The sequence below is a fragment of the Poecilia reticulata genome, unplaced genomic scaffold, assembly GCF_000633615.1.
Source record: "Poecilia reticulata strain Guanapo unplaced genomic scaffold, Guppy_female_1.0+MT scaffold_289, whole genome shotgun sequence".
NCBI classification, from domain to species: domain Eukaryota; kingdom Metazoa; phylum Chordata; class Actinopteri; order Cyprinodontiformes; family Poeciliidae; genus Poecilia; species Poecilia reticulata.
In genome coordinates this window covers 62,862-81,619 of record NW_007615066.1, presented here as the reverse complement: position 1 = coordinate 81,619, position 18,758 = coordinate 62,862, and the positions used below count along the sequence as shown (strand labels likewise).

At 40.9% G+C, this 18,758-nt stretch overlaps 1 pseudogene; it reads left to right on the top strand.

The window, feature by feature from the left end:
• The window catches only part of LOC108166002 (protein NLRC3-like), a 37,876-nt pseudogene extending 19,419 nt beyond the window's left edge, over nt 1-18,457 (top strand).
• The last annotated feature ends 301 nt before the right edge of the window (nt 18,458-18,758 follow it).

Genomic DNA, 18,758 nt, shown 5'->3' with positions numbered 1-18,758 from the left:
AGCAGATTGTTCTCCCTGCACCACACTGACAGCCGCTCCACCTCATCTCTATAGGCTGACTCATCACCGCCTGAGATGAGCCCCACTACTGTGGTATCATCAGCAAACTTGATGATGGTGTTGCTGTGGTGGGCAGAGGTGCAGTCATATGTGTACAGACAATAGAGCAGGGGGCTCAACACACAGCCCTGGGGAGAGCCAGTACTAAGGCTAAGGGCTAAGATATGAAACTGGTGGGTTCGGTACCTCAAAAAAGGTTAAGAACCACTGATCTAGATCTATAATTCTAGTTCGCTCCTCTTTAGGTCTAAAGATAATAACTTCAGTTTTGTTTCTGTTCAGCTGGAGAAAGTTTTGGCACATCCACACATTGATCAGTTCTAAGCATTTATTCAGTAATTTAAATGGGTTCAGAGTCCCCTGGTGACATCATGATGTAGAGCTGGCTATCATCTGCATAGTTATGGTAGCCAATCTTATTTCCTGTTAAAACCTTAGCTAATGGGAACAGATGGATATTAATAGGAGGGGTCCTAAGATTAAGCCTTGGGATACACCACATGTGACTTTTGGTCAGAGTCTGCTGTGGATGAACTTGACTTCAACCTGATGGAACACCTTTGGGATGAATTAGAGCAGAGGCTGAGAGTCAGGCCTTCTCGTCGAACATCAGTATGTGACCTCACAAATGCAATTCTGGAAGAATGGTCAGAAATTCCCATAAACACTCCTAAACCTTGTGAATAGCTTTCCTGAAGAGTTGAAGCTGTTCTAGCTTCAAAGGGTGGACTGACATTGTATTGAACTCCTATGGATTAGGAATGGGATGTCATTTAAGCTCATATGCGAGTCAAGACAGGTGAGCCAATACTTTTAGCAATAAAGTGTATATTTGATTCTAATTTACAAGTATACTGACCTCTAGTGGCTGATGGCAAACCACACATGCTTTTATGGGTAATTTGTTTTTGAGAGTGATAATTATATAATTTTACTAACCAGTTAACCAGTTTCTTTTCCCCTCCTGTAAATATCCAATTCAGTCCTTGGGTTTTCCCCCAGTGTTCTCCTGTTTCTCATGATGTGTTGAATTGTGTCTGCAGCTTGTCAGGCTGTTTGGTCTCAGAGGAAGGCTGTGCTTCTCTGGCCTCAGCTCTGACCTTTAACCCCTCCCATCTGAAAGAGTTGGACCTGAGCTACAATCATCCAGGAGACTCAGGAGTGAAGCTGCTGTCGGCTGGACTGAAGGATCCAAACTGGAGACTAGAAACTCTCAGGTATGGAGGAACTGATGGAGGAGGAAGAGGAGAAATGTTTGTTTTGTCCTTAAACTGTCTGATGGAAAATAGTATGGGCCCTCAAACGGCATTTGAAGTCCGAAGTCCTTCAACTTTTAGGTATTTCCCTTGTGCTACAAACTTGAATTACATGGTGAAACTGCCTCAATAGCATTCAGCTAAGCTCTACAAAGCTCAGCTAAAATGCTAATATTGGAGCCAAGTGGGCTGAAGCAGAGTGACATATAAAAGTTGCAGGACTGTGTCATGGTCTTAGGTATGTTTGGCCCACGTGCAGAACACTCTGAGGAGCCAGATGAAAAGTTAAAGTTTATTGTGCAAACAATGGTGAAATGAGTAAAGGTCTTAGTCTGGGGAGACTGGGAGACATGGGGAATCAGGAACATAGAGAAGATTATGAAGAGGCCGATGGGAAGAGGTGAATAGAGTCCAAGGTTTGAGTCTGTGTGAGGAATCTGGAGGAGCTGTTATTGTTGTCCCTTGCGCAAGACATTTCACTTGCCCAGTGTGCTTGAATGGGTGAATGACTAACTGTAGTGTGAAGCAATTTGGAGTTCTCAGGACTTGATAAAACGCTATACAAATACAAGTCATTTACCATTTATTTATCTGGATTTTTCCAACAAGTGGACGTGTCCAAATGTTGGACTGTCTCAGTGGAGGACAGTGTGTTACATGTAATGTCCATGTTTGCTGCTGAAAGAGACTGATGGTCTGACCCCCTTCTTTCTTTCAGGGTGGAGCCTGCTGGAGTCCGATGGTTAACACCAGGTCTGAGGAAGTGTAAGTGTGTTTTTATCTGATTCATGACAACAAAGCAGCTCACATTCAACCATCTTCAAGCTATCACAACTGTTGGGTTTTGTGTGTGTTTTGTCAGTTAATTTAAGTCTCTGTGTTGTCCTGTCAACCCCTTGTTTGATCCCAGCTGTGTCCTGTTTCCCTGATTACTCACTCATGTATTTTAAGCTCACCTGTGTTCTCTGATTTCTGCTGGATCCTTGTCATGATTTTGCCATTGTCTAGTTGTGTGTCATCCCAGTACTAGCTGTGTGTCTGTTACTGCAACCCTGCTCACCTGTGCTTCTTGCATTTGTGAGCTTTTGATCACCATCAAAACTCTCATTTTTGCCCTCAACCTGACTGCGTTCCACCCTCACCAACTAGTGATGGGTACATGTATCATTTCGACACATAGCAAAACTGTCGATTCTGTGTCACTCAATACTGACACCTGCTGGACATTAAAAATTCCTACAGGCAACGTAGTGATTTGATGACCAAGTCTATACAATAGGATTTAAGTCTTTGTATTTTATTGAATATTATATTGTATTATGTCATATCTTCAGTTAAATTTTAAATATATTTGATATACAGCCAATAAAGAATGTGACCATAAAGTGAAAATTTAAGTGAATGTGTTTGGAAAGAAGATGCATAGACTGTTTTGTTTCCCACATATTTTTTATTTAAAAAAAGTTTTAACAACCTTTTGAAATTGAGCCTGTTACGCTTTTTTGACAAAACTCCTGCTGTAGAAAAAAATGAAGTAAACACTACATTTACAGCGAACCCTTGTTTTTCTTAGGTGTTGCGTTCCGAAAATAACCCGTGAGGCAAAATCTGTGAAGTAGTTACCTTTATTTTTTACAGTTATTACACAGCATAAATAAATACTCTACATTGAAACCAAAGAACAAAACCCGTTTTCAGATCAGCAGATGTGCGTGTGCATCAATCGGGCCTTATTAATGTGATCAACAATGAAAACAAATTTATTTTTCAATATAAGATCAAAATGGTCCCACACTGCGGAAACGTTTCCTTTGAAGCTGCTCCATAGTCGACGCTGTTCCATAAAAGATCAAGAATTCGTTTGGCAAATGCTTTTGACAAATTGACAGATTCGCTTCCTTATAAACACAGTTTGGTGCGTTAATGTCATTTGGAAACAGTTCCTGTATCGGTCACGTGACTTGCTGAAACCAATACGTGCACAGACACGGATTTTGGTCTGTGGGCTTGACACATGCACAGACGCATCGGTGTTGCCAGACCCATCACTATCACTAACAACAAACCCATATAATGACAGAAGGATCTGGCCAACTAACTGTGAGGTTTGCGGTAAGAAAGAAAAACATCTACAACATGGACTCAGAAGATTTTGACAGTAAAATAACAGACAGTAAAATAATTTAATACTTTGGCTAAACCCTGCTCTATCCAGAGACGATTTGAAGTAGCCACAAAATGTATCATCGCTCTGCGGGACTGGCCTCTTCTTAGTGCAGGAGACTGGTGGAAGCAGAGTGGCACTTCCAGGCAGCTTTGGCAGGGATGATTGGTGAACCACTGCCACCCTGGCCTAATATCTCAGCCTTCTGTTCTCCCATATTGGATTTGTCAAATCCAATATGGGAGGCAGATTTAAAAGTATCAGACCAACTCAAGTACATGCAGTCCTCCCTCCTACTGTAGAAGGCCCTTGCAGGTAAAAAAATATATATATATCGTGACATCAAGAAACCCCTAAAGACTCATACTACTGATGTATTTTATAAATAACTTTATATTTGGAGAAAACTACTACTGATCACCTGTCTATTAAAGTGGATGTCATGCATCGGTGGCAATATTTTGACAGGTATTGATATCAATACTCTGACTATAGATATACAATATGAAACATTTCCAGCAAATATTTTGACTGTAAATAAACTAACATATTTTAGTTCTTAACTTGAAGTCCATTGTTGTCATTAAGAAGTAAAGTTTTTATATGTTACTGGCCAATAGGAGCAGTAGCTGCAGTGGAGATGAGGATGATGAAGAACCTTTGATCACTGAGGTAAAATCAAGATGTTGAGGTGACATGAAATATCTGGAGATGCAAAATCTACAGATTACAAATCTGTATGCATTCCAAAAAAGAAAATAAATTCTGGCCTTAACAGATCAGGAAGTGAAGACATTTCCAGTAATAAATATGGAATCATGTCATACATCCGATACTTCAGGTCAAGAATGTATTGGTTATCAGAACCAGGTCTTCGTCTTGACATGTTACCAAGTGGTTTTTTTTTTTCACTTCTTGGAGAAGGTGAATCGCTTACATTTCAAGGAATCTGTAGCTTGTGTGCTAATAAATGAGGGCTCCATCCAGATGTGCTCTAGAGTACCAGTGCCGTCCCATCACCGTTAAAACACAGACCGGTGTCTCAGGCAGTGGTGTCCAAAGTTGACCCTTGAGGTCCAGCATCCTGCACGTTCTAGTTTTCTGCCTGGTGGTAGCAACTTCCTCCTCAACATTTCTCCTGAGGTCTTCTAATGAGCCACCATTTGATCCAGGTGTGTTGAAGTAGAGGGAGAACTAACACATGCAGGATGCTGGTTCTCAAGGACAGACTTTTTACACCATTTGTCTAAGACAAACCCATGAGATCATTTGGACAAATCCTGGAAAAAAAAATTTTTTTTTACAAAACTTTTGTAAAAAAAAAAAAAAAAATCCCCACCTTTTTTTGCCCTAAGAAAATCAAAAACAAAAAAATCCTGACTTACAGGAACATAATTCATGCATGAAAGGGTTGAGTCTTTGTGGTGTCGTGTCTACCCCTTGATTGATCCTAGCTGTGTCCTGTTTCCCTGACTCTCAATGTCAATGTCATATTTATTTATATAGCACTTTAAAAACAGGTCTAAAACTGCACCAAAGTGCTGTACAAAAACGATGATAAAATAAGTTGATGAAAAGAGAAATATTACAAGGAAAGAAAAAAATCCGTATATATATTTATGATAATACTGCTCATAATAATACTCATGTATTTTAAGCTCACCTGTTTTCCCTGCCTGATCCTTGTCGTGGTTTTGTCTTCACTGTCATTGTCCAATTGTGTGTTGTCCCAGTGCTACCTGTGTCTCTGTTCCTGCATCACTGCTCATCATCAAAACTCAAATTTCTTCACTCTATCCTGGGTCTGTCTGCTTTTCACCCTCACCAACAACAAACCCATGTCATGACATCACTCTTTCAGGAGTCATCAAAGATCAATAAATGATCAATAACTGCAGCTGGATTGTGTTTGTTCTCCATCAGATTCCTGTCAACTCACCATCGACACAAACACAGTGAACAGATACCTTAAACTATCTGAAGACAACAGGAAGGTGACACGTGTGAAAGAGAAGGATCTTCAGTCGTATCCTGATCATCCAGACAGATTTGCTTACTGGCTTCAGCTTCTGTGTGAAACTGGTCTGACTGGTCGCTGTTACTGGGAGGTCGAGTGGAGAGAAGGAGTTGATATATCAGTGAGTTACAGAAGAATCAGGAGGAAAGGAGACGGTAGAGATTGTTGGTTTGGATGGAACGATCATTCCTGGAGTCTGAGATGCTCTGGTGTTGGTTACTCTGCCTGGCACAATGACAGTGAAACTCGTCTCCCCTCCTGTGTCTCTAACAGAGTATCAGTGTATGTGGACTGTCCTGCTGGCATTCTGTCCTTCTACAGCGTCTCCTCTGACTCTCTGATCCACCTCCACACCTTCAACACTACATTCACTGAACCCCTCTATGCTGGGTTTGGGTTCTGGAGATCTGTTCCTGGTGCCTCAGTGTTTCTGTGCTGAGTTGTGTCTAAAGCAGGTGTGCTGAAGTCCAGTCCTTGTCCAATGAAATTCCCACACTTTTATTTTGCTAGTGGGGACAGGATGACTTGTGAATTGTGGTCATTTTTTCCATTATCACATATTCTGTTTAAATGTCTTTTAATACTTATAATACATACAATCATATGGTATATGATTGTATATAAATTTGTGAAGAACTGATGAAGGATTGTATTTCTGGATTTTTTTTTTGTATTTTGGTGGAGGCTTTATATAAGCACATTGGGTTTTTGTCTCCTCTCCTGAGTCATTAGCATTTTTTTCTTATATTTAATTTGTATATCAATTGCGCAAAATAAAGTAATACCTGACACTGCTACACTCGTCTGGATCTTTGTAACTCGGCACAAACTGGAAGATAGTCTTCCAGGCGGCTACGATGTAAACCTTAACTATAAACGATATAATGCTGTCTTGGCTCACAGCCTCAACCCGAACTGTTAAAACGCAACTATAGCTCAGCCTTCAGTCCCTGACATCACCGCTGTACCACCGACAGAGAGAAAAGGGGATGTGAGCTCGGCAGCTGTGCTGATACAGTTTACAATCAGTCTACAGTTAACTCACACTTTGTGAATAATGTCAGAGTTGCTACCTGTAACTAGTCCGGATCCTTCACTGGGCTGGGAGTTTCGGCGGGTCTGAATCGCTGCCAACTAGGGTTGCCACATACTGTATGATAAATTGTTTCAGAAGTTCTCAACAAAAGATAATATTCTTTTGAAACTATTTTTTTAAGTAATATAATGGTAATGATGAAATAATGCAAGAACACATTCTCAAAGGTAATTAAGCTTTAAATTCTAATAAACATTTAACACTGGAACAGGAAGACATTTTTAATATCCAGAATAAATGAAACGACTAATAAATTTTGAAGTCTTTGTAAACAAAGTTTCTTTTCAAAATAAGGGCTAGTTGAGACCAAAGTACCAAATTGAAGACTTTTATTATCCAGTTTTTGGTAGAGAGAAAAAATAAATCATGCCAATGGAAATGATTTACTTTGTTTTAATTTATCATCCGATTATTCTAACAGGCCTATGTGTGAACATTAGACTAAATCCTCAAGTATGTTGAAAAGTCAACATAAATGAAGTACCTTTCATTTTGTTCTGGTGAATAAAGTCTAGCAGCAGATGATGATCCTGCAGGTCCAGATCTACCTTCATTACTGCTGAAGCAACAAAATACGATTTCAGTGATGAAGACCAACATCCATAACTGCTATAATCTCCTGAAGATGCTTCGGCATTATAAAACTAGATCAACCTGGATTAAAGTTAAGACTGAAGACAGATTATCAAACTGTGATGAGAGTGACAGTAAAAATCCATGCTTAGCTTCCAACAGCTAATGTAGCATAGCTGACATAAACTTTAGCTCCTGTAACAGAAACATATGAGGAGGGCAGAGTATCAAAATACCAGACATATAAAATGTAACCTGAAATCATTTATAATTACCCTCCAGGTAACACTTTATTTGAAGGGTTGTGCATAAGACCGACATAACATTGTCATAAATATGATATAACACCTGTCATGAACATGAAGGCGTCTTCATGAATATTTATGACTGTTGTCATGAAGTGATATTCGGTACTCAATGACACTTTTAATGCAAAGTTGTACTAAAATGTCCATTAAAAATGCATGAAAAATGTCAGCTTTGCACTAAAAGTGACATTATTTACTGACTAACACTTCATGACAACAGTCATGGAGGGCTGCACAGTGGCGCAGTTGGTAGAGCTGTTGCCTTGCAGCAAGAAGGTTCTGGGTTCGATTCCCTGTCTTTCTGCATGGAGTCTCCATGTTCTCCCTGTGCATGGTGGGTTTTCTCCTGGTACTCCGGTTTCCTCCCACAGTCCAAAAACATGACTGTCAGGTTAATTGTCTAAATTGCCCCTAGGTGTGATTGTGTGTGTGCATGGTTGTGTGTCTCTGTGTTGCCCTGCGACAGACTGGCGTCCTGTCCAGGGTGACCCCGCCTCTCTCCCGGAAAGTTAGCTGGAGAGGAACCAGCAACCCTCCTGACGCCACTGAGGGACAAGGGTGTAAGAAAATGGATGGATGGACAACAATCAGACACTCACGAAGCCTAATACTGATGTGTTTATGACAGTATTATGCACACCCCTTCATAAAGTGTTACCTTACTCCATGTCTCATTAAATCTTAAAGCCTGCAGGTTTAGATTCTACTTACTTCAGAGGGCAGACCACCAGGACGCTCCGTTAGTGAGCGGGATCCGTATCAGCAGGTTCTGTACCTGAACTGAGGGAAGAGAGTTTCTCTCTTGCCTCACTTCCTGTTGAGCAGCAGAGTGGGCTCCAGGGTGAAGATGAGCAGCTGAATGACTGGATTCTTCAGGATGCAGAGATTCACTGCTACCATGGAGAACACAGCTGGTTTCTTGTTCTGGTGAATCCAGCAGCTTTTTACAGGAGAACCAGGAAGTGAAACTGCTGTTTGTCTTGTTTTCTGTTCTGATGTTTGACTGGCAGCTGGAAACCAAATGGTTCCTGGAGAATTAAACAAACTTTGAACCTACCAGGAACTCCTCTGCTGCTCCTGTTGCCCCGCCTCCTAACTGCCCTGCCTCCATCACAGGTGAAGCTCTGCCTCCTTCCAGAAAGCAGATCGCCTCACTCTCAGTCTATTCAGATGATCTTCAACTCTTTGGACTGTTTGAATTAACTGTAAGTTTGTTTTGTTTCCTACTTGAACTTTGTCTTCAGGAACTTTCCTGCTTGTTTCTCTCTGATGTTTGGAGATCGTTTTCATTTTTGATTTCAGCTCACAGTTGAATCTGTCTGTTGTTTGAAAATGTATCTACATGATTATTAGATTATTGATGAACTGGAATCAAACCACATGGTGAACAGCTGATGGTTAGATGCAATATTTTGATGAGTAGAACTCTGTTGACTCCAAAATTTACAGAGTTTCATGGCTTCAGATGATCCGTCTAACATCTAAGTGTCTGAAGTTTACAAATTGGAATGTACTTCATATGAAGAAAAAATTACATTTAGACATTCAATGAGAAACTATGATAAAAATTGGTTCTAAAGGCTGTTCTGTTCAAGGTCCATCTTAAATCCAAATCGTCTTTTTTTCAGTTCTGAAGCTAGTAAAACATTTTTGTCCCTTAAAGACCAAAGGTCAGTTTTATAAATGTAAATGAAAGAAATTGAAGAAAAATTTACGACATCATCTTTTCTCTACCTTGGAGTTTATGGCAGCCGTAAAATATCTGCTGTTCAGAGATAAGATTGAAAAAAAAGCTGAACACCTGAAGGTGAGTTGAATCAGACCAGGAAATGTTAACAGACTTAAACTTCTTCATTGTCAATATTTTAGACTGAAATTAATTAAGACAGATAATCCAACAGGTTAACATTTGCTCTATTAAAGCCATCAGTAAATCAATAATTATTTACAGTAATCAATCTTAAAGGTAAATTTATTCCTAAAAGTGATCGGTTTGTTGTTCTACAGTGTCAACCCATGAAGGGAGATTTAGGAGTTAGTACAGTATTTTATTTCCTAAATGAAGAGTGAGAGCAGATGAAATAACATGATGGGACTTTAAAAAAAAAGTATTTTTTTATCTGAATTCACATTTGAAACAAATTGTTTTAAAGAAAGACATTTGCTCATGAAACCACAGAGAGTCTGGAGGCTGAAACTGGTTTTGAACCAGTTCTTATCAATAGGCCCGGTTTCAAAGTCTCAGGTTTTGATGTTCATCTTATTAAACTCAATCACAAGCGGGGGTCTTCTGATGTCTCTGATTTCTGTATAAAAACTGTTAAGTAACTGAGTTTTGCTAATATTGTTAGCGACCCAAGAAGGGATTGACATGGAGAAATTGATCTGTAGGGGCCTTCTGCTTCAAACCAAACTAGTCGATCAGATCTAGTGAGATCTGTTCTCCACTTCAACATGTTCAGGTCTTCCTTCTAACTCAACTCAGAGAATCTCTTCAACCAAAGAGCTAATGAACCAGAGGAGTCTGTTCCTGTGTCAACAGGAAGTAGTTCAATCTGATTGATGCTGAAAGGACTTCCTGATGCTCTGGACTCCAACTATATCAGCTATGTGGACCATGGAGCTGCTAGTTATTAACACAGAAGCGTCATCAGCTTTGTGACTGAGTTTAGACAGCCATTTACATTTACATTCAGCCATTCATCACTGATTAGTGATGAACCACCAGAACCAGTTAGTTCTGATGGTTCCAACTGTAGGGATGATCTGGACTAGATCATCTAGCCTGCTGTGCTTATGGATGTTCGGACCTTTAAAAGACGCTGACTGAAGACCATGTACCATCTGTGGTGAACCTTATTCAGTCCATTTCCATCCACATGTGCAGCTGGTTTCCAGTCTGGACATCAGAGAGCGATTCCGCTCCAATCATCTGGCTCCACTGGATCTTTGTTGGACTTTGGGACTAAAAGTCGCCGTCACCTCAGAACCCAGTTCAGTCCAATCCAGCATTTACTGCTCTTCCTATCAGATCCAGGCTAATTATTGTGACCTTTGATCTTTATGATTATGCTTCAGTTGCTTCACTTCCAACCTCCATTATTTCAACCTCATGTTGTATTTCTGCTGCAGCTTAATGAAGCCAGGACTTCACTGCTGCTCCAAATCTCTGGGTTTGATCCATCCTGATGAATTTCAGCAGCTCTTCTACAGCTCAACAAGCTGCTGTCTGCACTGTAAATGTGTTTTTTATGGGGGCAGGACAGGGTCGGAGTTCATCTATCTTCAACAACCAATCAGGTTGTTGATTACTCAACAGATTCCAACTCCTCAGGAGGTCCAAAGATCAAATTTAGTTACAATCACAGATAAAAACAGTAAAAGTTGCTCTGAGTTTTCTACAGTTAATCCAGGGACAATCATCAGATATTCCACATAATAAATTATAATAAATAATAAACAGAATTAAAACCAGATGAACATGTCGGGTCAACATCATCTGATGTTGATCCGACAAGCACTCAGGTCAAGTAAAGACCTGAGTGCTTAGAAGAGATCTGAATGATTCTCCTGTCTGAGCAGATCTGGAGATCTAAACTCTTCTAGAAATCTGGGGCCTCATGTATAAAGAACGAGTACGCACAATTAATATGCGTAATATTTTACGTACAAGTAGGCATGTATAAAAATTTACTTTGCGTCAAAGTTTACGTAAATATGCATACACTTTTTCTGCTGGTGGGAAAATGTGCGGCAGCCAAGCAAACTTTCTGTGGATATCAAACTACAAAGCATCAAAATTCACCTAAATACACTGAAATTTGAAGTTTGAAGTTCAGTGTATTTATTCAGTGTACATTCAATTACTTAGACCAAGACGCATCAAACCCGATGTTTTTTTTTATTTTAATATTGTATTGTTTAAATGTAAACGATGGAACTGAACCGCATTTATCCTCAGACAATAACGTAATACGCACACAAAATAAAGATATTTAAAATGAAAGGATGTGAAAACCTCACTAGAATGTAAATGGTAGTTTTACCCATTTTGTCTCATAAGATTTAACACGTTGATCTGTGATGGTTTATGCATTTAATAAGCCAGACTGGATCTCTGAGCAAAACCTAAAGGAGCCGTGTGTACCGGTACCGGTGCAACTCCAGCCATCCTTCAGTCGAGCCGCCCACATTGTGAAAGCGCCTTTATGGACATAAAGCATCTTTATTCTGTAAATGTACAACTTCTGCACATGATTCCACCATCTACAATAAACATCCAATTTTGCTACTCAAAGACCCTCTGTCTTTAAATCCCGGCTGAACATTTGGACAGCAAACGTGGATTTCTTTAAAAAATAAATTTTTTAAAGAAATGGATTTTCTCTCCCGGACTATTTGAGAGCCCCGCAATTATTGTCCGATTTTAAAACTGGCTTGAAAACTTTTCTTTTTAGACAAGAATACTCCACTTTTAAATTACTCTTTTTTTTATTGTTGATTTTTTTTGTTTTTAGCTGCACCATGTAGCACTTTGAGATTTTTGTTAATTAATGAAAAGTGCGCTATAAATTAAATAGATTATTACTATTATTATTATTTTAAAGAAATACATTTTTCCTTAAAATGTATTTCTATTTTTGTGAGGTGACATTATGTGCCCTAAAAGCACCTTTCAAATAAAATATTATTATTATAAATAATCATACTGCTACAAAGAAGGACGTCGCCATGGTTACTGCTTCACGTGGTGGCAGACTTCCAGGTATTTATACTAATTTACATATGTATTTATGGGTGGTGACAGGGCAGACCAGCAGCAGTGCTCTATTTCTTGCAAATTAGAATTTATAAAGAAAAGGTTCGCCGCCATGTGCGTGCGCACTGCTTTATGCATCCCATTATTTTTGTGCGCCGCACTTTTCTAAATTTGCCAAGTTTTAGAGTAAAAACTGTAAACTCTCCCATGTATGAGGCCCCGGGTGCAGCTTCACCAACAGTTCAACCAGCTATAGATTTTAATCTGCATCAGAACATCTCAGAAAAACTGGATCACAGACCTCAGTGTTCATGGGGTTCCTGCATCTGTTTCCTAGAAACATTCCAGACTTTTCCAGGTTCAACTTTCTGGAGTTCTCAGTCCTCTTTGTTTAAAAACAAACAAAAACACGAAATAGCAGCTGATCTGCTCTAATGATGTAAAGATGATCAGAGCTGATGAATGATGTGTGTTTCCTCTGCAGGTGAAGCTAGAAAGTGTGTGGGAACTGAAGTGAATTCAGCAGCATGGATCAGTGTGAGGACAGAGAGGAGGGAGTCCCTCCCTCTACAACCACTCTGTGTGGGGAAGATGAGAGCCGGAGCAAAGGTCAGAGGTGAGGTCACCATCTCTAAGTGTCCACAGCCCTTTTCACACAGCGTTCACTACATCAGGCCCAAACAGACGTGGTGATGAAGCTGCTGCTCTTCTTTGCTGCTTCATCCAGACTGAACAGAGCAGCTCAGCCTGGTTCAGTGTTTCTTCCTGACAGCAAGTCAGTGATGCAGGAGCAGCTGAGTGACATCAGCCTGTTGGTCAGAGCTCTGGGCTGCAGGAGGACACAGATGGAGAGAATCACCAACTTCCAACACATTTCCTGATCTGGATGATCAACATGATTCATCCTAGAAAGAAGGAGGCTGATCAGACATTCATGGAATCATGTTGACATTGTTTTTATGTGTAACTATAACCAAGATCAACAGAACCGGCTGAGCACTCTGTGGGATTGGGTCTCAAGGAAACCAGTTGAACTACCCATATGGCTAACAGAACCTCTGTCATCCATACGGGTCCCACTTTCGACCCAGAGTTGTCTTGCATCAACTGGGAGACAATTACATCTAGGTCCCATTTTCAGCCCGGTTCTGGTCCAGATGGGTCCATGATGGAAATGTTGGCAGGTATGAGAACAGAACCTCAGAGTTTTAATCATCGTGTTTCTGTCAGGATCCATCAGAGACTCAAACCAGAACCAGAACCCAGCTGTGTGTCCTTTAAGAGCGACTGATCAAAGGATCATTACATTGACTTTAAATCTCCTGGATCTCCACCAGAGACGTACGTTGTATTTAACTGCTGTAACCATGGAAACGGAGTCTGAAATGTTCTTATTCAAAACCGAAGTTCTTCTTATCTAAGGCCCCGTTTACACGACAACGATTTTGGGGGAAAACGGAAGAGTTTTGTTGCGTTTGTACTGTACATTTACACGAAACCACTGAATGTTTCCTCTGTCAACGGCACAGATTGAAAACGGGTTCCAGAGTGCGATGTTTCTGAAACGTACCGATGTCCGTTGTCGTGTAAACAGAGAAAATTGATATTTTCTTCCAGAAAATCCCCAGCTCATGCATAGTATGAGCTCATAGTATGGCACATACTATGAGCTGTATAGTATGTTTCCAAACATGGAAACCTGGCTTCCATGTTTGGAAGCAGCCATGATTGTAGGAAACATAGCTGCTTCCTACAATCCACAGAAGAAGAAGAAACTACTCACAATGCTGGTGTTACTACAATTCGTGTTTCCCCCTCAGATACAGTTTCCTCAGCGTATTTTCACCGCTCCGCATCGCCCAGGTGGCAAAATACACGGCTGCTTGTTCAGCGCTCTTATCTAGAGAACTACAGACACCGTGTAGCAGTTCCTCAGACAACACGGAGAGAAAACACAGAGAGCTTTGACGGGTGCAGTAGATTCATATTTACTTCTTTTGAAACCAAGTTGTTGCACTGAATACACAGTGCTTCGAATACACCGTGAAAACTAAAAGAAAAGAAAATACATTTGCTTAAGTGCTTTTGTTGGACACAAAACATGAATAGATAATAATAGTAACGCTAACTTACACTTATAGAGCTCTAAACAGGGGAGGGGGGGGGACGATCTATGTTTTCGCATCCACCTGAATAATGTGTAGTTGCGCCACCGCCCCCTTATACTGATAGTTTTTTTTTCACTCTTGATAATTCCATTATTTCACCCTGCCCCCCAGGTCAATGCTATGTTCAAGCTTGGCCATTGCCTTTGTGTGCAATTCCGCTCGAATAAAGTTCTCTCTTCAAGCACATCCTAACCTAAGCAAATAATCAAACCACAATAGTCAACTAAAATCACAATAAGAAACTGAATCAATCATAGCCAAATGTTCTGTAACATATCAGCCTCAGGAGATGATTGAGGATGAAGAGACGCTTATGTCAAGTTCTAACGGGTCTGCAGTTCCTCTCCTGATACCATACAGCAGTGGTCCCCAACCCCTAATTGGTACCGGACCGCGCCAGAAATAATTAAATATTTCCGTTTTATGTATTATTTGAGTCTGGAGGATCTTTTATTTTGAAAATCCTTTAACCGGATTCTCTCATATACTTGCGCGCCAACACTGAACCCACAAGCAGCAAAATGAGTAAGAATCAGGTATCTTTGGAAAGTTTCTTTGCAAAGGGGAAAGGCCCAGAGAAGAGACAGGAGAATGGATTTATCCCGGACCGGTAGGTGAGGCTCACATTACAAGCCGCTCTGCGTAACATGCGGCGACCGGCTGCTAATGAAGCTTCAAGCTGCTTCGCCACGTAGAGACCCATCAGGCTGTGGATATAAGCAACACTTCGGGTGTCATTGTCTCTCGTCACTCCCAGATGGGACTGTCTTGTTGCAGAGAAACAAGCTCAGGGCTCTGTTAGTCATTATCGTAAGTTAAAATTGTCACAAAAGTAAAATGTTTGTTTTTGTGGCGTATCTGTATCTTATTTTGAAGGGATATGCAAACGTTACCATAGCGACCAGAGTCAGAGCATTTGGGCAGTGGTCGAGAGGAGATGAGTAGAGCTTGTGAGTCTTATGTCTGGTTTAGACGGAAAGATTTAAGAATTGTCGGCCGATTCTCCAAACCTCTGTGACCATAGAGCTGATAAAAGTACAACAGGTTTGATTGGTTCGTGTGTCCAAGGCAGGAGCAACACAAACCGATTCCAGTCACGAACATTCCGATTCCAGTAAAACCCCCAACATAACGGGAATTTAGAATAACCAAACACGGATGGCGATGTAGAAGCAGTAGTGATAGTTTGTGGAGTCATTTTAAGAGATAAAAGACGTAACAAAAACAAAAGGCAAGGCGGTGGATGAAAGATGACGGGAGCAGCCGCTCTATTTGCTGCACTATGATTTGGAGGTGAATATGTTAACATTATTATGTTTATTCATTATTATGAATAAACATAATAATGACCTTTACATATAATAATAAACATTTCCACATATCTCCGATATCCACCGGACTCTCAGTTGCGCCATGTCAGCTGTTTGGGATTCCCCTTTGTTCTTACGTCACCGCGCTTTCTGATTGGGTAATCTATCCGCAAACTTCAACTGGTTCAAAAGTCTGCTCCTCACATCCTTACCTGAAGAACTGGCTGCCCACWCCTTTTATGCTGGCATTGATGAAGCCGATTACGCACAGGTGAGCGGGAACCACCCTCCATCAAACAGCAACCTCATGGCTCCTCCTGGTGGAAAAAGCAGCTCCCTACAAATTCAAAACTCCAATACCCAACACTCTTGTCTGTCTCAGCACCATGGAGAAAATAGTCTTACTCTGCTCCCCAACTCTGGAACCCTCTTGCCCCTGACATCCATAATATTGACTCTCTTTTGATTTCCAAAACACAACTTAAAACTCATCTGTTCAAGTTAGCCTTCTCTCTTTAATTTTTTTTATTTTGTGGTTTTGTGTTTTAACCATTTTTGTTATTGTTTAATTTGTGTTTTTAATGTTGTAAAATGTCCGTGGGTGTTTAAAAAGGTGATGACAAATAAAATGCATTATTATAAAGACTGAAATCCCAGTTTAAGATCCACTTTTTAAAATGTCTACTGCTGTTACTGGTCTTCATCATTTTAGTTGGTCTTCTTTTTAGGTTCTTTGTAGTGTGTTCATTCAATGCTTTCTTTTTTATTTGTTTGAAGGATTTTTACAATGAAGATCTTGGTGAAAACATCAGTATGAATATTTTCTGCCTTCCTAATTGTTCCTGGTTCCTCCACAGAGTGGACCAGCAGAGCTCAGAGGTTCCCAGTGGTCCGTCTGCCCAACAGCATCAAACCCAGCTGGACTCCATATTTATGGTCTGTACATGAACAACTACTTTTCCATGATTCTGTTCAGTCATCTCCATGCTGCACTTTATAGACCAGAGGACTGTCAGTCTCTATAACATGGATCTCATGTTTAGCTCCATAATTTCAGTCTGATGCTTCCTTCATTTATTATTCTGTTCCAGTTGCTGGAGGACAACATTGTCACTTTTGTGAAGAATGAACTGAAGAAGATCCAGAAGGTTCTGAGTCCAGATGACCCAGAATGCCCAGAGAGTCAAAGAGATGATGAGGAGGTATTGGAAGGTGAGGATGAAGAGCAGAGGAGGAGCAGCAGAGAGGCATTGATGAAGATCACACTGAACTTCCTGAGAAGGATGAAGCAGGAGGAGCTGGTTGACCGTCTGCAGAGCAGTAAGATGAGTTCTATAAATATTTAACCTGTTGGAGAAATCAGACATTTACTGAAGAGATAGAATCACATTTATTCACATCATCTTCAGAAGAAGATTTAGTTTCCTACCTGATTTTACTTTTTGTGTTTATTTAGAACATTTTGCTCCAGTTTGTCAACATTGACTTACATCTGGTCTGAAGAAGAAGTTCCAGTCTGTGTTTGAGGGAATTGCACAGACTGAAACTTCTTCCAATGGGAAAACTGTCATTGGGACAGTTTTCCCAATGACAGTTTCCTGGCATTGGGAAAACTGTCTTAACACAGAAGTTCACTCTGGACTGGGCTGAAGACAAAGCCCACCAGAATATCCACTTCATATTTCCATTCACTTTCAGAGAGCTGAATTTGCTGAAAGAGAAAAAGTTCAGCTTGGTGGAACTGATTCATCTCTTCGTTACTGAAACCAAAGAAATCTGCAGCTTTGAACACTTCCAGGTTCTGTTCATCTTTGATGGCCTGGATGAGAGTAGACTTCCGCTGGACTTCCACAACAAGGAGATTCTGACTGATGCTACAGAGTCCAACTCAGTGGATGTTCTGCTGACAAACCTCATCAGGGGGAAACTGCTCCCCTCTGCTCTCCTCTGGATAACCACACGACCTGCAGCAGCCAATCAGATCCCTTCTGAGTGTGTTGGCATGGTGACAGAGGTCAGAGGATTCAATGACTCACAGAAGGAGGAGTACTTCAGGAAGAAATTCAGAGATGAGAAACAGGCCAGCAGGATCATCTCCCACATGAAGACATCACGAAGCCTCCACATCATGTGCCACATCCCAGTCTTCTGCTGGATCACTGCTACAGTTCTGGAGGATGTGTTGRAGACCAGAGAGGGAGGAGAGCTGCCCAGAACCCTGACTGAGATGTACATCCACTTCCTGGTGGTTCAGACCAGTGAGGAAGGTCAAGTATGATGGAGGAGCTGAAACAGATCCACACTGGAGTCCAGAGAGCAGGAAGATGATAGAGTCTCTGGGAAAACTGGCTTTTGATCAGCTGCAGAAAGGAAACCTAATCTTCTATGAATCAGACCTGACAGAGTGTGGCATCGATATCAGAGCAGCCTCAGTGTACTCAGGAGTGTTCACACAGATCTTTATAGAGGAGAGAGGACTGTACCAGGACAAGGTGTTCTGCTTCGTCCATCTGAGTGTTCAGGAGTTTCTGGCTGCTCTTCATGTTCATCGGACCTTCATCGACTCTGGAGTCAACCTGATGGAAGATACACAAACATCTCAGGTGTCTGAACCAAAGTCTCTCCATCAGAGAGCCGTTGACCTGGCCTGAGAAAGTCCAAATGGACACCTGGACTTGTTCCTCCGCTTCCTTCTGAGGCTTTCACTACAGACCAATCAGAGACTCCTACACGGTCTGATGAAACAGACGGGAAGTGGCACCCAGACCAACCAGGAAACAATTCAGTATATCAAGGAGAAGATCAATGAGAATGAGTGCAGAGAAAAGCATCAATCTGTTCCACTGTCTGAATGAACTGAATGATCGTTCTCTAGTGGAGGAGATCCAACAGTCTCTGAGTTCAGGAAGTCTCTCCAGAGATAAACTGTCTCCTGCTCATTGGTCAGCTCTGATCTTCATCTTTCTGTCTTCAGGAAAAGATCTGGATGAGTTTGACCTGAAGAAATACTCTGCTTCAGAGGAGGTTTTTCTGAAGCTGCTGCCAGT